Here is a 28,000-nt window from a genome sequence, read left to right on the forward strand (position 1 = left end):
GCTAACAAGCCACCCTTTCCACTGCTACTTAGCCCTCCTCATGCCCTGCTTGTTGTGTAATGTATTTTAACTGGATATGCTAGTGCTGTTGTTCCCAACCTGTGGTCCGGGGACAACTTAGAAAATGCAATAACATTAACAGATAAATAAACTGTATATATATAAAGAAGCTAAAAATACAATTGAAATTTTAAAACGTACTGTAAATCTGAAGGGATTTGAAACTGGAGTCTTAAAATTAAATGAGTATCCTCAGATTGATTCGTGGAGCAGTGCAGGTGCATCAAACAGAATATAGTATGGATGGTGAGTGACCTCAATTGAATTTAGAAAAGCTCTAGGTAAGTATTTTTATTTGCACAATTAATTACACAATTAATTAAAATCGTTGCAATTCATACAAAACACGGTGAAAAACACTGTCCATATTATGCTTTGGTTTTTTTTAAAGGTATTTATGAGAGCAAGGTGGTTCATAGCTGGTAGGGCAAAGGTTATTAGTGATCGTCTTCTGTTAACAGGAAATTAATCTCAGTCATGAATTTTACAAAGCGGGCGGCCATCTGAGCTGAGTCGCCCCTCATACACTCCTCTAGAGCTTCTTGGCATGTCCGGATGTTCAGGGTCCTCCAAATTGGACACAACAAAAACGTTTGTACAGGGAGAAAGGTTCTGCAGATGCACCAAACGTGGATTAAGTTTTCTTCCCGCTCTTACAGAAACGGCACTGAGTGGACACATCTTCCTTGAATCTCCGGCCATACTTGTACACCCTCAGCGGGATTAGGCCAAAGCGTAATCTCATTAGATGATGTTTCGCTTGTGGTTTCTTGGATGACGACAAATAGTGTGGTGTAGTTTTAGAGCCATATAGTTTTGAGGCCCAGATGCCATGGGAGAGATTCTTCACGGTTAGGGCGTCATGTTTGAGTTACAAGATCTTTGCTTGTTTGATCAAGATTTTTGTGATTGGCCCTATGGGCAGCGAACTTGTCCATACGTCTTGAGCCTCTAGTGCATCCAGGAAGAATGTTATAAATTGGTTCCAGGGAGTACTAGGGTTATTTAACAGAGACCATATGCAGCTCTTTAGTGTAAGACATGAGCTTTTTTGGTTTTTAAACAATAGGCAATGAATCTTGCTTTCATTACCCAATGTTGGGATGACAAAGAGAACTCCATGCGGATTTGGACATGAGAGGTCGAGTTGGGTAGATGGAACACTCTGCGAAAGCTCTAAGCTTATTATTAAAATTAACATTTAGTTTTCTTTTATTTATGTTTTCAAATTAAAGAAAATGTGTCATCATTAATATATTTGCTTGATGAATACTTTTTTCTGTATGTTCTGTGTATTGTTTTGCAGTTCAAGTCATCGACAATGCTTAGGCCGGGTTCCCAGATTCCAATAATGAATCAGTGGAGGTCCACGGGTCCACGGGTTCCAGTAATGATTACGCAGGGGACCACAGAAGTCAACAGGTTGGGAACCACTGTACTAGTGTGATTGTTAGAAAATCTGAAGGACACATCCTCACCAATCTTACTAACCAAGTTACGCCCCTAAAGAGAGGGCTATTTTATACAGAGCCCAACGGGGCACAATATGGTGTAACTGGAGTTATAGCATTTTTTTTAATTAAAGGACAGTGGACTTGATGTTAAGATTTTACTGTGTACCTGCCTGTTTTGCCCCTAATTCAGAAAGTATATTTTAAGCAGGCAGACATCCCTCTGGCCAAAACAGAAACACTGGGCTGCATTTTCCAGGGAAAGTGATGAAAAATATGCAGAATTGGAACTTGGCATTTACAAATAATCGAAAATGTTGGAATATAACACATCTATTTAATTCTGCACTAAGTGAGAAATAGGGCATTATATAAAATAGTCAGAAAATTGGATTGTGCACAATGGAATCTGACAAGAAATGTATGTTTAAGGAAGATCTATCAAGAAAGAAAAACAGGATAAAATGGCACACACTGTAGAGTATTGAACACAGACATGTTTTAAGAGAGATGGGGGGGTTCCAAGATTAACATAACAAATTGTTCTTATTTGGCTTTTGTATAGCGAGTACATACCTGCAAACTCAAACGGGACAACTATGTGACACACAATATCTGTTCCCATCACATGGTCTCCTGGTGAGTAGCTGATATCACATGGTGGCAGGAAAAACGAGCTGCCAACCACTGTAAATAATGTTTGTACTGCCGCCATCCTTTAAGAGGTGTGAAAACACCCTAGGACATCGGCACCAGCCTCATCAAGCTTTTTTTGTTTTTTGGGAGGAGTGGGTGGGGTGGGGTTCAAAAGTGTCTCCTAGGTACTTCTTGGCGTGAGGCCCGCCCCCTTCCAGGCCCCGCCCCTCCTCACATGGTGAGAGTGTTCTTTAAGTTGGCAGGTATGCGAGTAATCTTCCACAGGCATGGCTTCGTAGCTCTACCTAGTTGTACTCCAGGGATGACTTTCTGAGCTGGGTCGGGGGAGGATGAAGCAACACAAAGGGGGCGAGCGGAAAGTAAGGGAAAGAACATGAAAGGGGCGGTCCGCCAAGTAACACAGAGGCCGATGCAACAGAGAAGGCCAGCCGGTGGGGGCTGAAGCGACACACGGGGAGGGGGCAAAACAACACAGAGCCCAGTTAAAGGACATCAGAAGTCTCTTCATGCACCTATGGGCCCAGCCCCAACTCAGACCCCATGGGACAGTGAGGTCATGCGTGTACCTGCCACTGATGTATGCTGGGGCACAAGTGGTGCTCACCGTAGCTCGAAAGTTGTATCTGTTTGCTGCCCTAGTGACTGGCATGGCATCGCAGCATGAGTTGTACTCTGGTGATGACTTTCTGAGCCAAGTCGGGACAAGGCCGAAGCAACACGGAAGGAGGGTGAGGTGTTGGGGTCAAACAGCATGAAAGGCAGGCGGGGCAGCCAAGTAGCACAGGGGCGAAGCAACAAGTAGGGTGAGCTGGTGGGGTGGGGGCGCAGAAACACAGAGGGTGTGAGGGACAGGTGCAAGTAAAAAAAGAAAAGGATGTCCAGAAGTGCGATCAGTGGAAGAACACACAATGGTACTTCGGCCATGCTCCAGGGGAGGGACAAACATACAAAAAGGAATACAATCTGGCACAGGCTGACCAATCTAAGCCTCTTGTTAGTAAACCAAATGTCTTGCAAGGCCTAATTAGGAGAGATACCACTCATGGCATGAAGTTAGGCATTTTGAAAAGCCATGCTCAACCAATGCACCAACATTGAAAAAACCCAGAGGAAAACACAGGAACATAATTCAACACCATCAATCACCTCTACCTATGTGAAAAGGAGGTTTTCTAGAGAGGGAAGACTGGTGAAAGCTACTGCCAGGAAAGGTTATCAGCAAGGTGATTGTTTCAACATTTTATAGAATTTTGTTTGGAGGCACTTGACCAATGCAGCTGGTCCGTATGCAGGTTAAGAAGCCAGTTACCTAGGAAAGTGTCTTCATTGAAATAAACTTGTTTATCCAGTTATCTTGTCCACTGCCTGATTCAGCTACACCTAGACCATGGTCCTTGCAGAGTGATGGTTTGGAATGATCAGCGCTTTGGTGGGTCAGGTATTCTCTATGTCAGCGTCAAGGAGCAGAATACCATATAGTCCTAGCTGACATGTTTTCAATCCTTGGACATTATAGCGACTATACGCATAGAACCAGGGCAAGCGAGCAATGTATGCAATGTATGGAAGCACAGATGGGGTTTGCAGCATTAGAGGGCATAAGATGAGGAAGACAGATCAAAGAGGGCAAAGTCGGTATTTAGGGGTCCGTGGGAGGACAGAGATTGGAGGTGGTACAATCCTATGTCTTCCTCGGAAAAGTTGTTACAGGTAACTTAAGTGAAAAGGCTCACATAGCTAACAACAACCGGAAAGCCATTGTTCAAGGCAGAAGTCTAGCCTCGCTTTATAAGGCTACAGGCAGAAGGCATTTTGCTATTTTGTTAGAGGTATACCGTGCTAACATTCCAGCATCACTACTCTATGGCACGGAAATAGTTGACATAAAAACATGGGGTTTTTTAAATTCCACGGAAGGCAAAATCCTGCGTAGCCTAACCACAGTCAATACGGCGAGTTCTATAGCCGCACTGAGACTGGAATTTGGCTTACGTAGTAGTTGGGTTCAGGGCTTAGTGGGGGTAGTGTGTTGGGTTTTTAATCTTGCACGGGGAGATCCAGGCACTTTAAGATATCTTATAAAAACTGAGTTGTTAGGAAATTTTAAAGAATATTCGTCAATTGTAAAAAACTTTAGAATTGCAGCGGAGTTTTTGCAACTTGATGAGACTGTTCTATTTACTTTATCTACATATCAGCTGAAGTCCATCTTAAAGTCGGCTTCTTGGGAGCTAAGTTTTATGCTTGATAAAGAAGCACGTACCTTGAAGAAAAGTGTTTATCTAGCCATTAATACCTGCATAATGAGAAAACCCCAACCATATGTCATCTGGAATCTCCCTCATGGAGTACGGCGTTTCTTGTTTTTATTGAGGCAGGACTTACTCCCTCTGAATTTTCTTGTGTCTAGATGGTACGGCTCCTCAGCCATATTTGATCTTTGTAACAATTCAACTCAAAACATCAATCATGTCCTCTTTGTGTGCCCGGCTCTACATGCGCATAGGCGCAAGTGGTTGAGACCTATTTGTCTCAAATTAAGCATTTTTCCTGCCACTTCTTTTTTAGATGCCATTTACAACCCCCCCAAATGAAATGTTTTGTTATAACATTTTTAATTTTTTCAAATGTTTCTTAACTTTATACTAAATGGTTGGAAATGTTAATCTTTCTTCTGTATTCTATTTATGATTGTATGCAATTGTATTTCATTTCGTTGTTCTTTTATGTGGATCTCTTTTGAGTTCCAAAATCATAAAATAAATAAACTTGAAACTTGAAACTTGTATTTAGTACTAACTGTGTCAACGTTTACCTATGGGTTCGTTTTTCCATACTTTCTGTTTTATTTTATTTAATGCTTTAGAGTGCAATCCTCATTTAAATGCTTCCACGATCTAATTTAGTAGGTTAGATCTGCTGACAAGGTAAGTAGATAAGAGGGTGAAGCTGAATTCTGAAATAATATGCATTTAATAGAACTAAATAAAATACTCACAGTGAAGCAGAAGCTGAAAAACATCACATAGAATTGATAATGCTACCAAGTACTTTTTCAGTACCGATACAAACAAATGGCAGGAATGGGTTTTGCTTGTGGAATTTTATTTGTACTTACCTGCATAAATGAAGTATCAATAATCCGATGAGTTAAATTAGAGACACACATTTCTCGATTCAGCTCATCTTTTTTTCTACAATTATACGAAATAATGTGCTTTCTCAACTCATTATATGAGATACAAAGAAGTTTGATGTGTTTCCATTTGAGGAGTGGAGTGCCAGGCACACTGGGCAGTCATTAATCACCTTGGGCAACATTCCTAAAGGTTTGGTGAACAATGTTGAGTTTACACGCCTTGTCACTTCCATCACCCTCACCATCAAATTGGAGGGTGTGGATGGGGACAGTGGGTCCACAATGTAGGGTCCCCACAGGTCAAAAGGGTACAATGCCATTTCCACTAACATTTTGGTGGGTGGCATGCCAGAATATTGATAACAAAATATCGTCTGACATAGATGTTATGGCTTAATATTAACCACAATGAGGTGCAATATTTTTGAAAAGGATATTCATGACACAATATTTTTGTCAGTCAGTGTTTAGATCAAGATATTCTGGTATTGTGACATTTTTGTGAAAGCAGAAACAGAGATCTGAGCACACATCTGATTGACCTTCTGCAAAGGTCAGTCCGGTACATCACACTGAGGTGTAAAACAAAAGTGACTTGACAGTAAAGACTGGGTGTGTTAGCATAACTCAGTTCAGAGAGTGTTTTCTTTCTGCTCTGCAGGCATTGTTTAAACATCTAAAAACCCATGTGTAATGAATGATGTGACAGCCGGAATCATGCTGGTGGTAAGCACTGAGTCACAGCATGCATGACTTCCTACCACTCACTCCTCCAGGCTGGAACAATAATCATGAAATGCAGGCCTGAGGGAGTGAGTAACCCCTGAGACTCCTGAACTTCAGCGCGTGCAATATTAGGAATATTTGCTGAACTGTCTGTCTCTAAATATTGTGGTGACACGCCTTGCTTACAGTTTCGAACTTGACTTGTGAGGAAGATGTATGCATATATACGTGGGTGCCTATATATAGTAAAGATGTATTCTATAAAAAAACGTAATTTGAAGGTGGGTTTTGGTTACAGTGCAAAAGCTCAATGGTCCTAAATTCACTGTCTATGATGTCGCTGATTATGCCATCTGCCATGTTATATGGGAAGTCACACACTGAGGGTGGGGGGGTTATGGTTGTGCACCGATATGGAGAATAGGGTGTGCAGGGCCATCAGAATGATAATCATAAGAACATGACATTGCCAAGTGGGACGGCTGGATATCAGAGTACGAAGGGGAGGCTCGGGAAAATCAGGGTTCCGGGCATAGTGCGCGCACAACGTGACATTCATTCCTCCCCACATTCTTGTCACCCTTCCATCCCACTGTGCCCAAGAACTCTCAGACTCAGATAGGTTGTTCAAGGGCGTAGCCTTTTTTTTATTCACATGAAACCGGGTACTTCACCACAGTCCATTACAATATTAAACTTATCCTCCTGGTATATATCAAAATATTCAAAGCTTATAAATATAACATGTATCAAGCAGTAAGAACTTTTATTTAGGACATTGTACTTTATCATCAACTTGGCCGTACCTTTTACTTGGCCGTACACTTGAACTTAGGCCATACGCTTGAACTTGGCCGTACGCTTGAAGTTGCCATACACTTGGCCTACTCGGCCCACCCAGGGCCCACTCGGCTGCGTCCATTGCACCAGCAGGTTGCACCAGCAGGCCGCAACGGACTACTGCCAGCAGGAGCACAACTTGAACTCCAGGGCACTGCATACCGCACCTGCCCACCGGGGTACTTGCACAGAGGCAGCCTCCCCCCAATATTCTGCTCCACTCCATCCGTGTTGGGTTAGGGCAGAAGAGTCCAGGACCACCAGCAGGCCTTTCCCCTCCCCGCCTACCCTGTTTACACGTGGAAACTACCCCCTCAAGGGATCCATCCAGTAGCTGAAACACCATACTTTAATGTTAACTGTCAGCGCTCCGCAACCCCTACTCCACGAGGCCTTGCTTTTCCGCCGGATGGGTGGGTGGTCGACGACGCTCTTGCAGCCATGGCTGGTCCGCAGGGACATAGAGGCTGACCCGGAGGGGACGCCTCCTTTAATATGCGGCAGCCTGATGATGACCCCTCTCCGCCCCTTTCCATCTATCTACTTCCCTGCCCCCTGGAGTAATCTCAGCCATGCTTCGCGACTAAGAGGCGCCCCTCCCTTAGTTGCGGGGGGAGCGCCTGTTCAGGAGCTTAGCATCATGGTGCATAAGGGCCTGACATTTACTACCCTTGGAACAGGTCTGATACATGCTGCCTTTCAGACAGGCCACAGTTTGTGTTCCCAGAAACACATAGTTTCAGCAAAAGTTGGCCCTGTACTTTCTTGATAACTGATAATCATCATAAAGCGCCTGGATATCTATCAGCATTTAGTAGTAAGCTTATAATAAAAAAATCTGTAATGATATTTCTTGAACAATAAATCACATTTGAATGTTTCATTACACTTTGGTTTGTGCTCTTTGCACTTTCTCCAGTGTTTTAATTACCCCCCTCACTCAGTGAAGTTCGAGGTTTTACCTTAACTTACATTATGGTTGTAATTGTTGGCCATGTTTTTGCAAACATCATGTTTTTAATTATTTGATTCGGAATTGCACTGTCTAGTTGCACTTCTGTTAAGGTTTTAAATAACTGAACAAAAAACGATTTACTATACTTTACACGTTGATTGGTAATATCGTGAAATGTATGTTATAACAATAAACAATAAAACAAAGATGGGAAATAAATATTGTCTTAACCTAAGCATTAAACCTCACTCTGTCTTACTCTGACACACATACTCACATAGTTTTTTTATCCTTCACTTTGCTGGCGTGTGTCACCATACTTTTCAATCATCCTCGTATTCCACAGTATTATCTTTTTATTTTGTTTTTGTTAAGACACATATGGATATCAGGCTAATCTGCTCTGGGCTTTCATTTGTTTTTTTAAATTATTATATACCTTCTAAGTATTTTAAAAGTATTAATTATGTAAAAAATAATTAATTAACTTTTTTATTATTTAAAAAGTTTTAATTATTTTCACATTTGAATGAACTCTTTAAATATTATATACTTTCATCTCTATGACTCCATTTTATACTACTTCCATTTTGCGTCTTAATTTAGACCACTTCCTTCCCTGTCCCTTTGCTACACATTCTGAGAATGAAAGGCAGGTTTGTGAAATTCATGTGTATTGTATACATTGGTTCATTCCCAGTCCAAAAATGTATTGCGCATCTGCAAATGTGATGACTCTATTCTCCGGCTGCAGGTACTCTAAAACTTATGTTGCAAAAAAGCCAATGTACTTTTGTAGGAAGTATTCAGATGCTTGTTGATGCGCAATTTGGTTTCAGTCCAAACACATGTACTAGGCTGACCACATTGGCCACTCTAGGTGACCTCCATCTATCAGCTGAGGGATGGTATTTGGGCTCTGATTTTATTTGAACTATTGGCTGCATTCAACAATGTAGATCATAAAACCATCCTTACCCGATTAACATCAATTTATATAAAACACACAGTTTTCAACAGGTTTTCTTCCTTTTTGTGGAAATGTATCCAAAAAGGTTTATTGTGCTCTTTGTGAGCTAAACCTCTTTCTTCTGACTATGGAGTGCTCCAAGCATTGGCATTGCCCCTGTATCTGTATAATATGTATATTCAGCCACTTGTGGAACTACCTCAGTCCCTTGGTGTAGATGTTTCGGCTGTGCTCCATTGAAAGGGAGGATCTTAAATCCTGCTAGTTATTGTTAATATAGTGATGAATTAACATTGGGCAATGATGAGTTCAGATCAATCAATCAGGGATTTGTAAAGTGCGGCAAATCACCTGTGAGGGTCTCGAAGAGCTGGGGATAAGGCACAGGTTCTGGTGTTGGGCACCAATCATTACTTATGGAATGATTCAATCTGGTCTTCCATTATAGGGATTTGCTCTTCTCCCTAGGAAGAGGTCAAAAACCTAGGAGTGAAAATTGACAACAACCTCCAAATATTATCTCAAGTGCTTTCTGTGGTTTCATCATGCACACACCATATTCATTTCCTTAGGCATATATTTACATTTCCATCGGTGAACAAATGTAAAATAATTATGGCAGCCTTTATCAGTTTCAGATTACACTACTGCAATTCAGAATATCTGGAGATGAAAAAGTCCCTAAAGCATCAATTTCAACTGGTCCAGAACCAAGTAGCTTGCTTCATCTTAGAAAACCCTTACAGAGGCCACACCCAGATCCCACTAAATCTTTACATTGGCTGCCAATATACAAGTGTATTTTCTTTAAAACGCTATGTCTCATTCACTTCTAAAGCAAGTTACCGCGTTTTATGCCCAAAAGACTTATCAAATATGACCCTCAATATACTCTTCAAACAACAATGTGGTCCTTCCCTTTTACCCTTTGCATCAGTGTGGCTCCTACAATGTGCTGACATCTGTGGTCAAAACAGTGCAGCTTTAGCATCAACGTTACCTAAGGAAGGCGCTTCAACAATAATATTCTTAATCTTTACAAATGCTTTACCGCAGTCAATATACTACACAAATGTCAGAAATGTCACTCCTTTTTTATTAAATGCATGGGATCACAAATGTTACCAAAATTCGCAAAAGAAATTGGGACTAATATTCCACTTAATCCAGAAATGATCTAAGTTCATTTTTGTCCACAGGTTCTGGCGCTTTCTACACTGCTTGTACTAAGTCATACTTAGGTTGAATGCCATTGTTTGATAAAACGTGTCCCAGATAAGTCAACAACTCTACCCCAATATGGCATTTATTTCTTTTGGTGGTGAGGCAACCTTTCCTCAGTTTCTCTAACACCATACTTAACAGGGATTCAAGACCTTTCTCGGTTATACTGTACAGCACAATGTCATCCTGAAAACATAGCACAATTGGGAGGTCTTCCAGGATGATATGCATTATGCGCCGGAATGTAGCTGCAGCAGAGGCCAACCTAAACGGCATTCTGTCTAAATGATATGGTGCAAACTGTGTTATCAATGTGATTAGAAACCTAGAGTTGGAGCTCTTCTAGGCTCGAGGCAGTTTCAGCCACTTTATATAATATATCTCTCCAATTTCTGTATAAATACGTCAGGTCTGCTTCTCTTAAGAAAAATCATTTCTATACCATAAACAGGTTATATTACACGCCCAAAAAAATAGCGAAGTTTGTAAGCCTGTCTCCTCTTTGCCCTAGATGTGGACTTGCTGAGGCAGATGACATCCATATTTTTTATGACTGTCCTGTAGTGGGTCCTTTCTGGGTTACAGTGGAGAAGGCTATGGAGAGTATCTTTAAAGTTAAACTAAGCCTGAGCATAGTTGGAGTTATGTTTGGTCTGGATGCGGACCTTATTAGTGGATTAAGGGGGTCACAAGTTGCTTTATTTTTTTGTTTCATCTTAATTGCTCGAAGAGAAATCTGTAAGCTCTGGAAGGATGCTAGCCCTCCTCTCTATGTAAACTGGCTTCGAGCAACACTGAGAACTGCACGGTTAGAATCTGGTATGGCACATAATGTAAATATCACGGTTTGGGAACCTTTTATAGAATGGGGAACAGCAATGAGGCTGGCTTAAAGCCCTGCAAGGTCCTATGATTACACCATGCCTCGGTATAAAAGGGCAGGCCGGGTTGGCCCCAGACGAAAGCAAGAACTCTGGCCCGCGGGGCTCAGGTCGGAATGGGCTGTAGGGGTCAATTTGCATTTGCTAGTGGTGAAATGAGGACTTTAAAAAAAAAGAAACCTAGAGTTGGAATGCAACTCTATCTGGTTCTAGGCTGATGACAAATCTAGTACAGAAAATAGCTTGCCTCTTTTAAGACACTGAGCATTTAATTAATTATGGGAAAGGAATAATCCCATATGTTGGAATTCAGGCCCCTTGGATCCACACAGAATGGTATCTCCTTGGGACCTGCCTTGGTAGGAGCCAGCCATATGGAACTCCCATAAACCCTAAAATTAGCGCCTTGTTTTACTCTCCCTTTAGGAGTTATCTCATTAGGTGAGGCTTGGGGAGAACCTTGTGAGAAAACAATAATGCCCCAGCCATGCACCTAATTTGTTGTTGGAAATTGGTAAGAAGATCCAATTTTGCTAAGAAGATTTCAGGAAACCCTTTGCAGACTTCGTCTACCTTAAAGGATCTGTAAACCAGCAAGACATGCTCAGTTAGTCTCACTGGGGTCTAATCTAATATCAAATAATTTTTGGTGTATCCACTCTAAAATCTTTTTTTGGTGGTGTACCGCTTTCCCACTGTAGTTCTTCTCTTAAATAAATCCTCATTGATCTTTTTATTTTACTGAACTGGGTCATTATAGGAAAGGGTTGATGCCCTCCTCTTCTAGCACATACTCTTTGGGCTTTGATGTCAATCAGAGTAAATAGGGAACACAAAATAGAAAAGATGTTCACCTCCTGACCATCCAAAACAATGGCATGATCTGTTGAAGGGGATTGATGCCTACCTGACAGTGACTGAATAGAATGCAAACTACATAGCGGAGGGCTATGGGCATACCTAAGATCGGGACATATGCATAAGACATGTTATGAAGTAACTGAAAGTAGCAACAAGAAGTTGAACAAATGACATATGAATCTTAAATAATATAACGTGCAGCAGTAGCATACAATGATTATAACTGTAACTGAAGCATAGAGTGTACTTGTATTTGATATGTATTCCTGCTTAATATAAAATACCAATACAAATATGTTTTAAAAAAACATTAAATTCCTAGCTAAGGCCTGATTGGTGCAGATTATCCAAGATATTTTCCACGGTCACTCTGCTCTTAAAATACTCTTAAGTATGTTTCTCCTCATTTTGTGTGCAGCATGATTTCCAAAATCTAAAATCTTGTTTGCTGTAAATTGTGACGTCCATCTTGAAACTGATAAGCAACAGGTGACTTTATGTTATGCGTTCGGATTTTCACTCAATGTTCATTCCATCCGGTCCTCGCTGATTTTTTTGCATGGCGACTTGTATATATTGTAAACGTATTTCATTACACATACACAATTTAAATTGTGTTGTCTCTTCTATCAAGGTTCTTGAGCATAATTTTGTATATGGAGGGTCGGTGCTCTCTCCTTTCTCTCCATAAGTGTTTTTGAACGCTGTTGCTTTCTTTGAAAATTTTACTCTTACTTTTTATTTCTTTATTTAATCCAAAGCCCGTATTTGTTCTAGTTCCAGATGCTTTAAAGGACTTGTCCAATGGCCTCCAATCCTTTTTACTGGGGTATATCTGTGAACAAATTAACAATATCCAATTTAACATAAACTATCTTTTGTTTTCTGTAAGGAAAGAAGATATGTTATGATGTTCTTTACTCGAATGCCTGCACAAGAGTTTGAGGGGTCATCCATGGAACTACATTTGTTCCAGGTTCACTCGTCATTCGAAGGCTGGTAGTTGTCGAGGCAGGAGAGTCAGAGCCCAGCCTGTTATTTAATTTACATTAAAGCCGATCTTTTACTTAAAGAATTGAAGCCTCGACGTCACCTACTTGAACATTTTGGCGACGATCCTATGGTGACTGGACCCGACCTCATCTACACAAACTTTACGTCTCGTCCATCTCGAACTTTTGAGGTCATTACATTTGAATATATTTGGCTCGAGGTTGAAGTTTGAAGGTAAAAATCCTTCCTTTCATAGAGGTACTGTATTTTTTTTATTTGGCATTTCCGCTTTATGGCAAAATTGGTTGCGTACGCATTTAATTAAACGTGTTGCTAGGCAACCAGCATTACTGGTACTGTGTTAGGTTGCATGCGCACTTCGTAAGCCGCGTAGTTCAACAACCACCGTCTATTTGGTTGCTTGCGCAGATAATAAGCCGCATTGCTCTGCAACCACTTCGTCATTGTAACGCTAAACTTGAGCTCATCCTGCTCTGCATGCAAAGGACGAACAGCGCAGCCATTTTCTTTGTATTTTATATTGACAACCACGAATTGCCAACCAAGTGCCTCTATTCTATTTAAAGGTATGATCTTGACCAAGGAAGTTATTTTCATATTCAATTCATTATTTTCGGCTCAAACTTTATTATCAACCTTCAGTGCTCAATATTATAAGACATTTTAAGCATTTTAAACACATTTTCATTTTTACAGCACTACTATGTATTAACCATTATTTTGCTCCTGCCTCAGCTTAAATACGCATTATCAATTAATTTTTTTCTATTACATTAGCCAAACTAATTTGGTTGTTCCAGCTGAATATCACTCATGGCAGCAAATCAAACAATAGCTCCACCTCCACCGTTTCTTGTTGAAGGTGACACTTCTTCAATTGAATGGGAAGAGTGGATTAGTATTTTTGAAAATTATCTGGAGGCTATTGATGGACTCAGATTTCAGGCTTCTAGGAAAAAGGCCATTCTTTTGAACTCACTTGGAAAAGCTGGTCAACATGCCTTCAAATTTTTGCCAGAAATTATAGGTGCAGATGGTCAATTCATTGATAATCCATACAATGAGGCAAAACAAAGACTTTCGAAATACTTTGGAAAGCAAGTTAATATTGTTATGCAAAGACATACATTTTACACATTTCCTCAAAAAGAGAAAGAATCTGTTGATCAAATGGTAACTCGCTTAAGAGAACTCTCAGTAAAATGTGATTTTGGCGCGATGACTGACCAACTTATCAGAGATCAATTCATTGTACAATGTAAGAACAAAAGAATGCAACAAAAACTTTTGGCAGCAAAAAATCCAACTTTATTGGAAGCAATTGCCATCGCTAAAGTTGTTGAAAAATCAGACAAATGCATGGAAGAAATGCACACACTTGAGTCAAAGAAGGAAGACACAGTTAATGTTGTCAACAAACATGACAAGAATGATAACGATACAAAGTCTACTGATGATACAAACTCTCTTGATGTTAAACCTAAGTTTACTAATTTTATGACAAAGGCTAAAGGAACTTTCGCTGATAGCAAAAGCAAATTTGTTGGTTGCTATTGTTGTGGGAGCATGACCCACGCTTCAGATTTCTATGGTTGTTTTGCTCGTGACAAAATGTGTAAGAAATGTGGAAAAAGGGGTCACATCAGCAAAGCTTGTAGAAATCCTTCCATGAATAGAGTTGCTTTTCTAGAAGATGACATTGTTCCTCCTGACATTGCTCTTTGTATTGAAAAAAATTGTCCTGGGGTTTTACGAAGACCTAAAGCTACCTTTGTTTTGAATGGGGTTTCAGTGACACTGTTAGTTGATCCTAGTTCAATGTTCACCATTATTCCCTTTCACATGTTTAAAGAGTGTTGGCCCAATGTTTCACTCTCTGAGAGTGACATCACGCCAAAGGGGTATGGAGGTGAAGTTATTCATATAAAAGGTGTCATGAAAACTTCTTTTGAATTCAAGGGAAGGTCTTCTTCAGGAATATATATTTCTGAAGACGGTCCGGCAATTTTAGGTTGAATACAACAGCATGACCTACACATTATTTTAGATCCTAGATCCGTTGCCAAAGTTTTAGTTGTTGATGATTTTCCAAATGTAGATTCTGTGCTCAGAAAATATAATGATGTTTTTCGTTCTAATCTGGGTAAGCTTATGGGGTATGTTCATGAAATTAAATTGAAAAACAGTTCTATCCCTGTCAAACATGCTCTAAGGAGAATTCCTATTGCTATACGGAAAGAAGTTAAGGAAATGCTTGAGGACATGTAAAAACAAGACATCATAGAACCTGTTGAAGCTTCTGAATGGCTTTCTCTGGTGGTCGTTACCCAAAAAAAGAATGGTAAGCTTCGTTTTTGTGTCGACTTCATGTCTCTCAATCAGAAAATCATTGTTGATAAATTCCCTCTTCCTAACATATCGGAAATGGTATTCTTGATGGATAAGGCTAAATTTTTCAGCAAACTTGACCTCAGGTCAGCCTACCATCAAGTAGTGTTACACCCCGATTCAGGGAAACTGGCAGCATTTTTAACAATTGAGGGAGTCTTCAATTTAAAAGGTTAACTTTTGGGGCGGCCTCAGCGGCCAGTGTCTTCCAACGCATGATGCACTCTTTGTTGAAGGGTTTGAAACATGTACACTATTTTCAAGATGATGTTTTCATTACTGGTGATGATGAATTTGAGCATAATGCTAATTTAGCTAAAGGATTGCATATCCTACTTAATGCTGGTCTTACTTTGAGAAAGGATAAGTGCAAGTTTCTGCTGACCGAGATAGATTATCTAGGATATACCATCTCCCAATCTGGAGTTCAACCTAAATAGGACTTATTAAAAGCTATTAGGTTTGCACCTATTCCTTCGAACAAGGATCAACTAAAATCGTTTTTGGGGTTAGTTGAGTACTACTCCAAGTTTGTTTCTAATTTTGCTCATAAAACTGAAGCTTTACGCTTATTACTTAGAAAAGGAGTACAATTTACTTGGGAAGCTCAACAAAGAGAGGCTTTTGAAAAAATAAAAAAGGAAATTGTCAATGCAGGTATTCTAACTACTTTTGAACCAGGCAGAGACACTTTATATTACAGTTGATGCAAGTGCTCATGGTATTGGTGCTATTCTTTCACAAAAAAGAAATGGAGTAGAAAAAACAGTTGCTTTTACTTCTCGTATGCTCAGTAGCTCTGAACGTAACTATGCTGTTATTGAGCGTGAAGCTTCAGCTGCTGTATGGGGAGTGTTGCACTTTCGCACGTATGTGTGGGGGTCACAGTTTTCTTTAAGAACTGATCACAAGCCCCTCATAAGAATTTTATCTCCAGGTGGTGCAAATAATGGTTCCCCTCGATTGATGAGATTTGCTGCTAAATTGCAAGAATTCACATATAATTTGGAACACATTTATGGATGGAAAAACATTCAAGCCGATTGCTTGTCTCGCTTACCCATTCAGTCCGAAAATTCTTTTGACTTCGAGGAAAGGTTTGTTTAGTAGCAACTATAGAAGATGTGTGCTCAGATGAATTTAAGTCCATTTCCAGAGATGAGTGGCATCAGGCTGTTAGTGAAGATCCAGACTTTATTGAATTAGCTAATGCCATACGCCTTGGTTGGAAGCGTGAAGGTGAGGTAAAGCAGATGGTGGCGCTGCTGAGACGAGTCTGAGCCGAGGTGTCCGTGGAGAGAGAGGAGAGGAGAGGAGAGGAGTCAACCACCTTTACAACCTCTGACCACCAAGGGTTTGACCTTAAAGCATCACCGAAAAATTGGGTATTTAACACAATGCCAGCAAAAGAGCCGCCAGAGGTCTATCTCTTTGGGACTACCTGCACCAACCAAAACAGGGAAAACACCCAAACAGATTCTCTCAAACTGGAGAAGCCTTCCACCCCTCGGGCAGACGATAACGGGACCGCCCCTCCACTGCAAACACAGCTGGAAGACATCATGTGTTCAATAGAAGCCTCTCCCTTGCTGCTACAACTTCCACATTTCCCGATTAAGCCACTCATGGGCTCCCTACAACAAACAACGACGGCCCAAATTCACGGGCAAGTCGGGCCACCGCTACTTAATGGTAGTTGCCAACCTCCAAATTCGCTAACTTCACCAATAACAAAAACATTAATAGAATCAACAGACTTAAGTCCATTACATAAGTTATCTCCACCTTTTGGCCAAATAAGAAGTCTATGTCAAAGTCAACCAGCGCAGATGGCAGCAAATGATCAATCCATGCCGAATTTGTCACTTTTCTTTAAAACCACCTCAAATTCCCCAAACCAGAGTCTCACTCTGGATGATAAACCTAATACAGAAGAGGACACTACGACCAGTGCTTGGCCCCAACTATTGCAGACCCTCCAACAAATTGTGACCGCACTTAACTATCACTCAATCAAATTAGAGGTCCAAGTGGATCTACTAAATACCTTGGCACTCTTTACGTCAGGGATTGATGGCAAACTAGATCAATTGAATTCATTAATTCTAAGAGCACAAGCATCTGCAAACTTTGTACAACCAACGTGCTGCTGCTCTCCAATTATTGACTCCCTCTCCCTGCTCCCAGATTGCCTTTCCACAGTTATCAGGGAAGTAAAGCAGCTGAGGGGGGGTAACGTGTCAGCCATATCGCAATCCATTAAACATCAAGAACAGGACAAACCACTGAAGGACTGTGGAAATAAAAACACAAAAACAAAGGAAGAAGAAGCGGATATCAAAGGATCCACTAACCGCCTCCCATCGATGAACGACCACCCTCATAGCGCTCTAATAAATCCAACACCGATAGTTGAAAACTGCATTCTTCCATCATCAACCGGGCCTACAAACCAGTTTGTTAAACCTGAGGACGGACGAATCAACAGCCCTGATTCTCCGCCCGCTCCATCAGTTCTGGTCTCTCCTAGGCCTATTCCCCCTTGCAGCAAAAGAGAGCGCAAACGTCAACGATAAGCAAGGAATAAACTCAGAGCTAACTCCAACCTGGCCCATCAGAACCCCTTCCCCATCTTCTCGAAAGCCAAAAATAAAAAATCCTCTTTAGAGCCCAGCACAGTGGTACCTACAACAAACCTAACAACAACTTCGTACGGACCAACTGTGGACTTACCCATTCAAGAACTGGTGAGGAGCCCCCAGAGTCTAAGTACATCAACAATTGCCTAGGCAATGAAAACAGAGGGTAGCGATCCTGCAACAAGCACAAGGGTGAGTCCAGTTAGGTCAAGTAACACTGAGCAAGTGACAGCGGCAGGAAAACTTCAGCCTTTAATGGATCTTCCCCTTTTTGGGAATGAAAAAACAACGTCAAAACTGAGTCTTACTAAAACCATTTGCAATGACATAGCTGCTCGGATCAGACATACTTCACAATCAAAACAGGCTCCCCTCCAAGCCACATAAAAACAGATCTGATGTAACAATCGAAAAACTGATCTCCACACCCACAATTGCACCAGAGCAGCGAAGAGACAACCAATCGTGTCATCGGATTTTATTAGCCCCCGAGTACAAATCTAAGGGGCGGCATGATATTCTCAACAGATCAAATCTGCTGAAATTAGCGGAAGGCATACCGGGGCTAGTGGGTCTGGATACGAATAACATCGAATCCATTGAATTTCTTCCCCCATGAGGAAATCAACCCTCTGAGGTCACTGTCGTAACTTTCGCGCAGGCAGGCTGGGCAGGAGCCTTTCTCGAACACAAGGCCACACTGCCGAATTGGGGGATTAGAGTGCACCCCTACTCAACGCCAGGGTATCCAATCATGCTGCTATCAGGAGCAACTACATCCAACAAGCCAGCCTTCATCAAAAATACAGAGTATGGGAGGCCGTTCTCTGTTTTAAAAAACGCCTCAGGGCCGGACACAGAACTTAAATGCCCTGAAACAGCGGCAAGAAACAATGAACCAGACCATGCCTGGGGATGGTTGCCAGTAGCACTGGCCACAAAAAGCAGAAACTGACCACCTGCCACAGGCCCATCAGCAAAAACATACAATTCACTAAAACCACTCCCTCCGTCAGGGATACAACAGCACAGTGCGGCCAGTGGCAAGGGGGAGCCACTTTTCTCACTGTGCTCATGGAACATCTGTGGCCTACACCAAAAAATCCTAAATGAAGACACTATGTCTTTCCTGGGGGAACATGTGGCATTTGCTCTGCAGGAAACCTGGGAGCTTGAGGGTCGCCCCATTGAAGGATTCATTGAATATCGGAAGCAGGCACTGAGGGACAGCCGCTTCGGCCACCCCAAAGGCGGGCTCTCCATATACGTATCCAACAATCTAAAAGGTGAGTTGAGTCAACTTAACTTGAAGGAAGACTGGCTATTGGGGGTCAAAATCAAACTACGGAACAGACAGCGATTGCTCCTACTTATAAATGTGTATATTAATCTCAACACCCGCACAAAAAAAGACCACCTGGCCAAATTTTGCGAAACTATAGCCATAGAATACCCCAACTCGGACCGCATCATCACTGGAGATTTTTATACGAACCTTTTCCAGGGGAACATAGCAGACTCAGAAGGACCCAATTTGACCAGCATTATTGAGGATGTCCCCCAATCTAGACCCCCCAAGCAAATTTCTAATACACTAGGCGAGGTCACCGTGTTGAGGCTTTACAACGCAGGGTATCTGGTGGTGAATGGAAGATCAGCAAGCGATTCCCCCCCCAAATTGGACCTGGTCAAACGGAAGAACAAAATCCTACCTGGATTTCGCTATTGGTAATTCGGAATTCCTGTCCAATCTGGCCAGTTTCTCCGTCCTGCCAAGATTTGAGAGCGACCACAGGCCATTGGTCGTTTCCTTTGCTACAAATTTAGTTCTCCATAAAAAGGCACCATCTACATACAAAGGAATATATTCCGACAACCTAAAACGCCTGAAATGGAGTGAGGCTAACGGACAGTGCATGCTAAAAACCAGCAAGGATCTTATCACGTGTGCTCTAGACCAAATGGCCTCCCCAACAGCAACATGGTCGCAGTTATGCACACATTTGATCATAATTTATCCAGCTACAAGGCAGGGCCCAAACCGCACACCACCAGTAGGAGCAACAGCACTCCCCATGATAAAAACATTAAAAAGAACGAGAAATAAGGCACTTAGATTGTTTTTAAAATCTCCAGAGAACAGCAGCCTCCTCGACACATATCGTCATGCCCAAAAGGCATTTAGGAGGGCAGTTACCCAAGAGAGAAAGGAGCAGGAATCTCAATTCTGGGTTAAACTAGTATGGGAAAGCAAACAACAAAACTCAAAGACATTTTGGTCTCTTATCAACAATATCGATCGAAATACAACATCCTTCGGATCAGCGAACATCCAGGAAGCAGACTGGATCTCGTACCTAACAGAGCATTTCCAGGCACAAGATAATCCTGACTGCCCTGGATTAACATGGATCTCTGACACTGGCATGAGTACAACATCGAATTCTCCACTTGATCAAATGCAGGGGCCTTCCTTATTCGCGGAACTGTCTGAAGAAAGAGTAGTCAAAGCACTGACTAAAGGGAGACAAGATGGAGCACCAGGCCCGAATGGACTGCCGCAGAGGCTATTCAAGTCCGACGTCCCTTTCTGGTCCAAAGTGCTATTAAGTCTTTTTAACTACACCCAGACCTACCAAACCATCCCGGATTCTTGGAGAGGTGCTATTATCCATCCCATCTACAAAGCCGGACCACGAGGCAACCCGAACAACTACAGATTAATTGCCTTGTTGGACATAGAGGCAAAACATTTTGCAGGCCTCATTTTGGAGGATCTCAGACAATGGGCAAAGGATAAAAATCTGATTCCTTTTAATCAGACAGGGTTTGTTGCCAAATCAGGAACAATGACAAACTTATTGGCAACCTCCACCATCATTGATAAAGCCCTCACAAATTCCAGGTCAGTCTTTTGCTGCTTTGTCGACTTCAAAGCAGCATTCGTCAGGGTGCCCAGGGCAGCGCTGTGGCAAAAATTGAAGCAGTGGGGAATCCCAGACAACATCTTGAATCCTATTATCCTGCTGTACTCCAACACATGGGTTCGAGTGAAGTTAGGGTCTGGCGCGCATCTCTCCCGCAAAATCTGGACCTCTCGTGGTGTCAAACAGGGATGCGTGCTGGCTCCCCTTCTTTTCAATCTATTAATTGCGGACCTATCAAGTACTCTAGAGGAAGTAATCAGTCATCCACCAAAAGTAGGAGGCACGGCATTATGCAATCTTTTATATGCCGACGACTTGGCACTGTTCAGTCTCACCAGAGTGGGGCTACAGAGACTTCTGGACGCCTTAATGCAATACACGGCCAACAACCAGTTAGAAATTAACATGAAAAAAACAATGGTTGTCCCGTTTGGCAAAAAACGATACAACGGTGGAGGCTGGACAATAAACAAAGAAAGCATTTCAATCGGCCAATCGTACAAATACCTAGGGGTCCATTTGGACTCCAGGGGCAATTTCACCAAACAGAGCACTGTGATTGCAGCCAAGGCAACAGCGCTAATGATATCCCTGGCTAAGCTATCGAGGAGACTCTCAGGCCCCACGGCTCTGCCCTTACTGGAAGTGCTTAGAGCAAAGATCGGGCCCACACTTTCGTATGGCATAGAGATCTTTAAGGGAAAAATGAACAAATCCCTAAACAAACTGACAACTAAACTCTATAAGAAATTGCTTCACCTGCCGAGTTCCTCCTCGCCAGCACAGGTCAGACTAGAGCTGGGCTTAACTAATTATGAATCCTCCAATGTTGGCTCATATCTTAATCTGATCCACAAACTAAGGAAGGCAGAAGCTGGCACCTTGGAACTCCTGGTCTGGAATGAAATTAGTATGAGCAATCCGGGACGAACATATGGCCGCCTCCTAAATAACTACATCCAACAAACGTCTGCTGCGGATCTCTGGGCCCTCAACCCAAGTCAGCCTGCCTTCAAAAACACAATTAAAAAAGTTATAAGACTGAAATCCCTGATTATGGACAAAGCTCTCCTTGCGAAACGCAGCCATGCTTGGGCAGTAGCCAACTCCTATAAACGACTTTACCCGGCAAATTATCTTTCGATAACATTCTCCTACCATCTAAAGCGATGCCTGATCGCCCTAAGACTGGGAGACTGGCGCTTCCTACAAAACCTCCCTGTATGGCGGCAAAAAAGGGCTGATCAAACGTGTAGAGGGTGTGGGTCAGTAAGCGAAACTTTTTTGCATGTGCTTTGTATATGCCCCTTCTTCATTTCCCAACGCAGACGCCTACTCAGGCCGGAATGGAACAGGCTGGGAGTTCGGACTTGCAGACACGCCATTACTGCTGCTCTGTCCTTAGAGAACACTGTCTTAAACATAAAATTGGCCAAATTCGTTCAGTATGCCTACAGGCTTCTAGAAAAATTGGACTACTGTGCAGCATAATGTGTACCTAACCCCATCTGTATTGTCCGGGAGTGCTATTTCTAAATTGATACGTTGTAGTAAGCACTGATAAGAAAGCCACATTTTATTCTGTTTTTATTTTCTTCATTTTTAATCTCTTTTAAGCTGTAAGATTGTATTAATGTGCTGGAAGAATCTTTTAAAGATATGTTTTTATATCTAAATAAAGAATTTACTACGTGAGGTAAAGCCTTCTCTACGTAGCTTTGTCAAATTACAAGAGGAACTAAGTGTTGGAAGATCTGATGATTTTGTAATGAGGGTTGAAAAATGTGTTCCACGCAATCCCCTCAAGAAAAAACTTTTTCTTTTGGCTCATGAGGGTCATTTTGGACAAACCATGACCATTAAGTGTCTCAAAGCTAATTCTTGGTGGCCTGGGATGGATGATGATGTTTGTGGGTGGGTAGAGAATTGTTCTCTATGTAAGGAAAGCGAGAAAAGGTTGAAGATTGATTACCAAAACCAAGGTTCTATTTCCTTTTGTGCAGATTTACCTTGGAAAAATATTTGGACCTTTTTGGTCCGTTGGATTTTCTTTCTGCTGAGTATCGATTTGCCATGGTCTTAGTGGTTGTATGTTCACGTTGGATTTGTGTAGAGTTCATGAGAAATATAACTACTGATAGTGTTATTAAACAACTTAGATCTATTTTTCTAAAAGAAAGTTTTCCTTGTGTGCTAGTCACAGATAATGGCACCCAACTAACTTCGTTGGCTATGCGTAATTTTCCCTCAAGTCATGGTATTAGACACATGTGTACTTCCTTGTATAACCCTCAAGGGAATGGTATTTGTGGAACAAATGAATAGAATGGTGTCATTCCTTTTGAAATGATGCGAGGTAGAGTACCCAAAACCAAGCTAATTCCTCATTGGTTGAATGAAAAGTATACTACTTTCTCTAATGGTGCTCTTTCTAGTAAAATGGTAAGAGTAGATGCAGGTGATTTGATCAAGGTAAAATTGGGCAGAAGAGAGCATGGGTTAAATACATTTTCTGATCCCTTCAGAGTTAAAGAGGTTCACAAATGGCATGTTGGAACTTCAGGAGAATTTTCCTTTACTCTAAGAAGAATAGTGGTACGGGTTTTGAAGAGGGTCCTGTGCAAAGATCTATTTCTTGCAAAACAATTCAAGAGGTTAAACAAGTAAAACCAGTACGACAATGGTGTTTTCCAAAGAAATATAATAATTTTGTTATGTACTAATCTTTTGTTTTTAGGGAGGAATGTGGGAAAGAATATGTTTCACAAATGTACATGTTCATGTCATATTTTTATCTTGCAACATCTTATGTAATGTTTTGTGTTAATTTATTGTTGTTTGCTTTTCCACATTATTTTATGCCTTTTGCATTTATATTTGTTATGGTTTGCTTTTGTTTTCTGTAAGGAAAGAAGATATGTTATGATGTTCTTTACTCTTTCCTCGAATGCCTGCACAAGAGTTTGACGGGTCATCCATGGAACTACATTTGTTCCAGGTTCACTCGTCATTCGAAGGCTGGCGGTTGCTGAGGCAGGAGTGTCAGAGCACAGTCTGTTATTTAATTTACATTAAAGCCGATCTTTTACTTAAAGAATGTAAGCCTCAGTGTCACCTACTTGAACACTATGCTTGTTGTTAATTGCTTCGCGTTTAATAAAAATAATTTGTTTTATGCTGAATATACATTTCAGTAACATTCATTACATGTTGCAAGAAATGGCCCATAAAAAGCACTTTGTTTTGAAACACTGAATCACTTTAAGATATAATCAGTCTGAGGGAGTCCAACCTGGAATACGAGTCTTTTGAGTTTAGTAGTGCAAAAGCAGTAACCAAAAACAGCCACCCCATCCTCGTTTTGGGGGGCCATGGTGCACTTCAAACTATGTTCTTCAGGAAATGGCAAATCCTTGAACCTTGTTTAACAGCACACTGTACCACAGTCTGCAGCTTTATACCTCAATACTAGAGTTTACTACTCATTATAATGATAATCATTCCACTGATCTAATAAACATGAAAAGTAGTGCGACTACTGGCCACTGAGATACCTTTTTTCTTTGTAGTTAAGAGGCACTACCTTTACTCAGGGCATCTGAGCACCGATTTTACACGGTGTTTGGAATTTACAGACATAGCTAAAATCACGTTTTGCAATCTCAAATGTGTGCCCCTGCTACTCAGAGTGGAGCTGTTTATTGCCCGGATTACTCACTTTTCATTTTCATTCCTAAGAGTCTAGTTCCTCTTCCTCACAGATGATACATCACCCGGGAAATGAAACTTCAATGCTCTTCTTCGTCACAGTCCTAAAAAAGTAGAGTATGGCTAGCTGAGGGACTGTCAAACAATAGAAATCAGTCAACCCCAACCTACAGTGAATGATGTAACACATCAAAATAAACGGCATACATCATGAAACAGAAATGGCCATCTCTAAATCTCATTCCAGGGAGAGGAGAAAAGAAACTCCCTGTGAAGTGTGAGAAGGGACAGGATCAATGGATGAACCTGCCACAGCCCTCAGACCAGAAGAGCCAAATGAAGTAGAGACAATCTAAAGTATGTAATGATTTTAAAAAGTGTTAGGAGATGTCAAGGTTGCTGCTATACAAATTACATTTCCAAAGGTAAGCCACTTATATTTGGCCCAGGAGGCTGCAACCATTCCCCCCCCCCACTTAAAAAAGGGAAGAGGAAATTCAAAATATTTATAGGCCTCGGAAATGGCTACTTTGTCACATCTACTAATCCTGGAAACATAAGGCTTACAACCCAAGGGGCCCGACTCTAAAGCAACAAACAAAGAATAGGAATTACAGAATAATTCAGTTTGGAAGAGACAGATGCACAATGTTCGCCCAACATTCAGGGAACTGTAGTCTACCCAGCAGCTGGGTCTAGCAGGAAGCAAATTGGTAAGCACCATTTCTTGGCCCAAATGAAATTTTGACAGAACCTTATGCTCGGGAAATGGAGAAGGGCAACAAAAGTATCAGGGAGATATCTCAGATTAGGAGCATGAAATATGAGGGACCCCCAACTAAGACAAGGAATACCACCAACGGGTCAACAATTATAAACACACAGATTGCAGCAGCTCACGGTCCAGCCCAAAGAGCTCAGAGGACGAGGGGAGGTGCACCCTGAGGGAAAGGATTTGACATTACAGCCAGAGTTGCTAACCTTGAAACCAGGAAACCAGGCTTGAGTCCCCGCGCAGCTCAACATCCTGTTATTCTGGGCAAATCACTTAACCGCCACGTGCCTAAAAAAAATCTGATCTGTGTAATGTAAGTGGGACTCATGTAAAGCCACCCATTGCCCTTGGCCCGAGGTCACGCTATATAAAACTGCACAAATAAATAAGAAAGAAGTACTGTGTTACCTTCATATCACCCTTAATTTTCCTAAATACCCTAACAGTAACTAACTGGGCTTCTAGGACAACTCTGCCACACCCTGTTTATAACCATCAGTCAACAAGCATTGACAGAACCACTTGCCCTGGCGTTTCCCGAGAGCCTTTTAGCAATTCTTATTTTGTTTTTACAAAACATTATTTGTCGAGAAGCTGCTGGGCCCTCCTTAAATCTATAAAAAAATGGCAAAAGACAAAAATGTTTTTCTGGTCTCAAAAATGTACACATTACCATGGTACACCTACACTGAAGGAAATTACCTTGTGTGTGAATGTGCTCCTTGTGAAAGGGCAGATTTCTTATATTGATGTCAGACAAGGACTAAAATGGGCTAACTTTCCCCCTTCGTGCATGCTGGTGTGGGTGGAAGAAAATTGTGAATGACACAATCACAAACTTAATGGGTGAAGCCTGGCTGAACACGCCAACAGGTAACTATGCTATACATACTTTTAGTAAAATGAAAAGGTCTTGGCTAACGCAAAGCTAAAAAAGCAATCAGTCTAGCAATGGCTGCGAGCCTTGCCTTTGAAAAAGAAGGCAAGAAGGAAGGGAAAAAATGAAGAAAAGAAGAAAGGAAGAAAAAAGGAAGGAGGCAAAAAGGAGGACGAAGGAAGGCAAAAAAGAGTAAGACGTAGGTCAAAAAGGAGTAAGACAAAAATAAGGAAGGAAATAAAAAAGAAAGAAGGTAGTAAAGAAAAAAGAAAGAAGGGCGGGAAAAAGAAAGAAAAGTTGAAAGAAAGGAGAGAGAGAGAAAGAAAGAAAGCACAAAATAAAGAAACAAGGAAAAAAGTAAGGAAGGCAAGAAATAAAGATGCTAAAAAGATAGGAACGAAGGAAAGAAAGAAAAAGGAATGAAGGCAAAAGAGAAAGAAAGGAAAAAGAGAAAGAAGGAAAAAAGAAAGAAAGACAGAGTAGGAAGGAAAGAAGAAATAAGGAATAGAATAAAGAAAACAGGGAAGAAAAAGAAAAGGAAAGGCAAAAATGAAAGAAAAGACAAAAGATAGCAAGAAAAAAGTTGTAAAAAAGCAAACAATAAAGATTAAAGAAAAAAGGAAAGATGGATAGAAGATGGAAAGAAGGAAGGAAACAGGGTTTACAGTATAAACTATTGGATACGAAAATCCAAATTACCCCCACCCATGTTTAAATAAAACTGTTATAAGTGTGCTGCAAATTAAACCTTCTAAAGTTTATCAAAGAATCATTGGCGAAGCCCAGTCAAGAAAAACAATATGGTATGCTGTGAAATAGCAGCAGTCCGCTTCAATAGGAATTACAACAGCACTGAAAGGAGAAAGCAATTGGGAAAGCTTGAATATATCTTATGCTCACTTCTAATGAGTCCTGCTATCAGATCAGGCAGGCAACACTGGCACTAAAGAAAACTTGATATGTGCAGATGTGTACATTGTGAAAGAGCAAAATGCAGTCACTCAAAGTGACATTAACCATAGACTTAATCAGGCTGCCTCATTGCCCAATTCTGTATGCTGAAGTGGGTGGAAGCAAAATGGAAATGACAGAGGAACAGACCGAAATATTTTAAGGACACTCATTGGGTCACAGGACAAGGAAGACAAAGAACGAGACTCGTACAATTTACAGAAAGACTTCCAATGTCTGGAATAGGCCTCAACTGTAGCCAATCACCTACAGTAATGTAAAGCGGCAGAGACCTCGCCAGAAATACCAAACCTCATCAACTCAAGCATTTCAGCTTCCAAGCCATCAGCTGCAATCTATGTAACTGACTGATGGACAGCAGAGGCCAACAGTGTTGGGAGGTAGACAGCAGAAAATGCCACTATGGAGCCACAGCTTAGCTATGAAGTAGCATAAAGCACAATCTGTATGACTAAAACGTGCGCAGCCAGAATCACAGAGATCCTTTCCTATTGGATTGTGAAAAGATATCCGCAAGGATCGGTCATGGAAAGAAGATAGCATCCATACCATAAGTAAGCCTCGATCTGCCCCTGGAGCAAAAAGCTGGAAGCTGGGTGTTCTGTTTGAAGACAAATAGGTCTAGCGAGGGTGGATCTCTCTGTTTTATCAATTTCTACATGATCTTTTGTAGAGGTTAGAAGCCCATGGAGTAGTATGGTAACCTGAAAACATCTGCCTAAATGTTCTGTACTCCTGAAGGGAGCCACTTAGTGCTCTGCTCACAAATCACAGCATCAATATTCAATATTCACCAATATGCAGAGCATGCCCAATGGTATTTGAAAGTCTCCAGTGCTTCAGACATCCAACGCCTCAATTACAGCTTGCACATCTTCCGGATCTGGATGTCCAGTGCTTAACTGAAGCTTAACCTGACCAAAACAGAATTTCTGT

This window comes from Lissotriton helveticus, chromosome 10, assembly GCF_964261635.1.
Source record: "Lissotriton helveticus chromosome 10, aLisHel1.1, whole genome shotgun sequence".
NCBI lineage: Eukaryota > Metazoa > Chordata > Amphibia > Caudata > Salamandridae > Lissotriton > Lissotriton helveticus.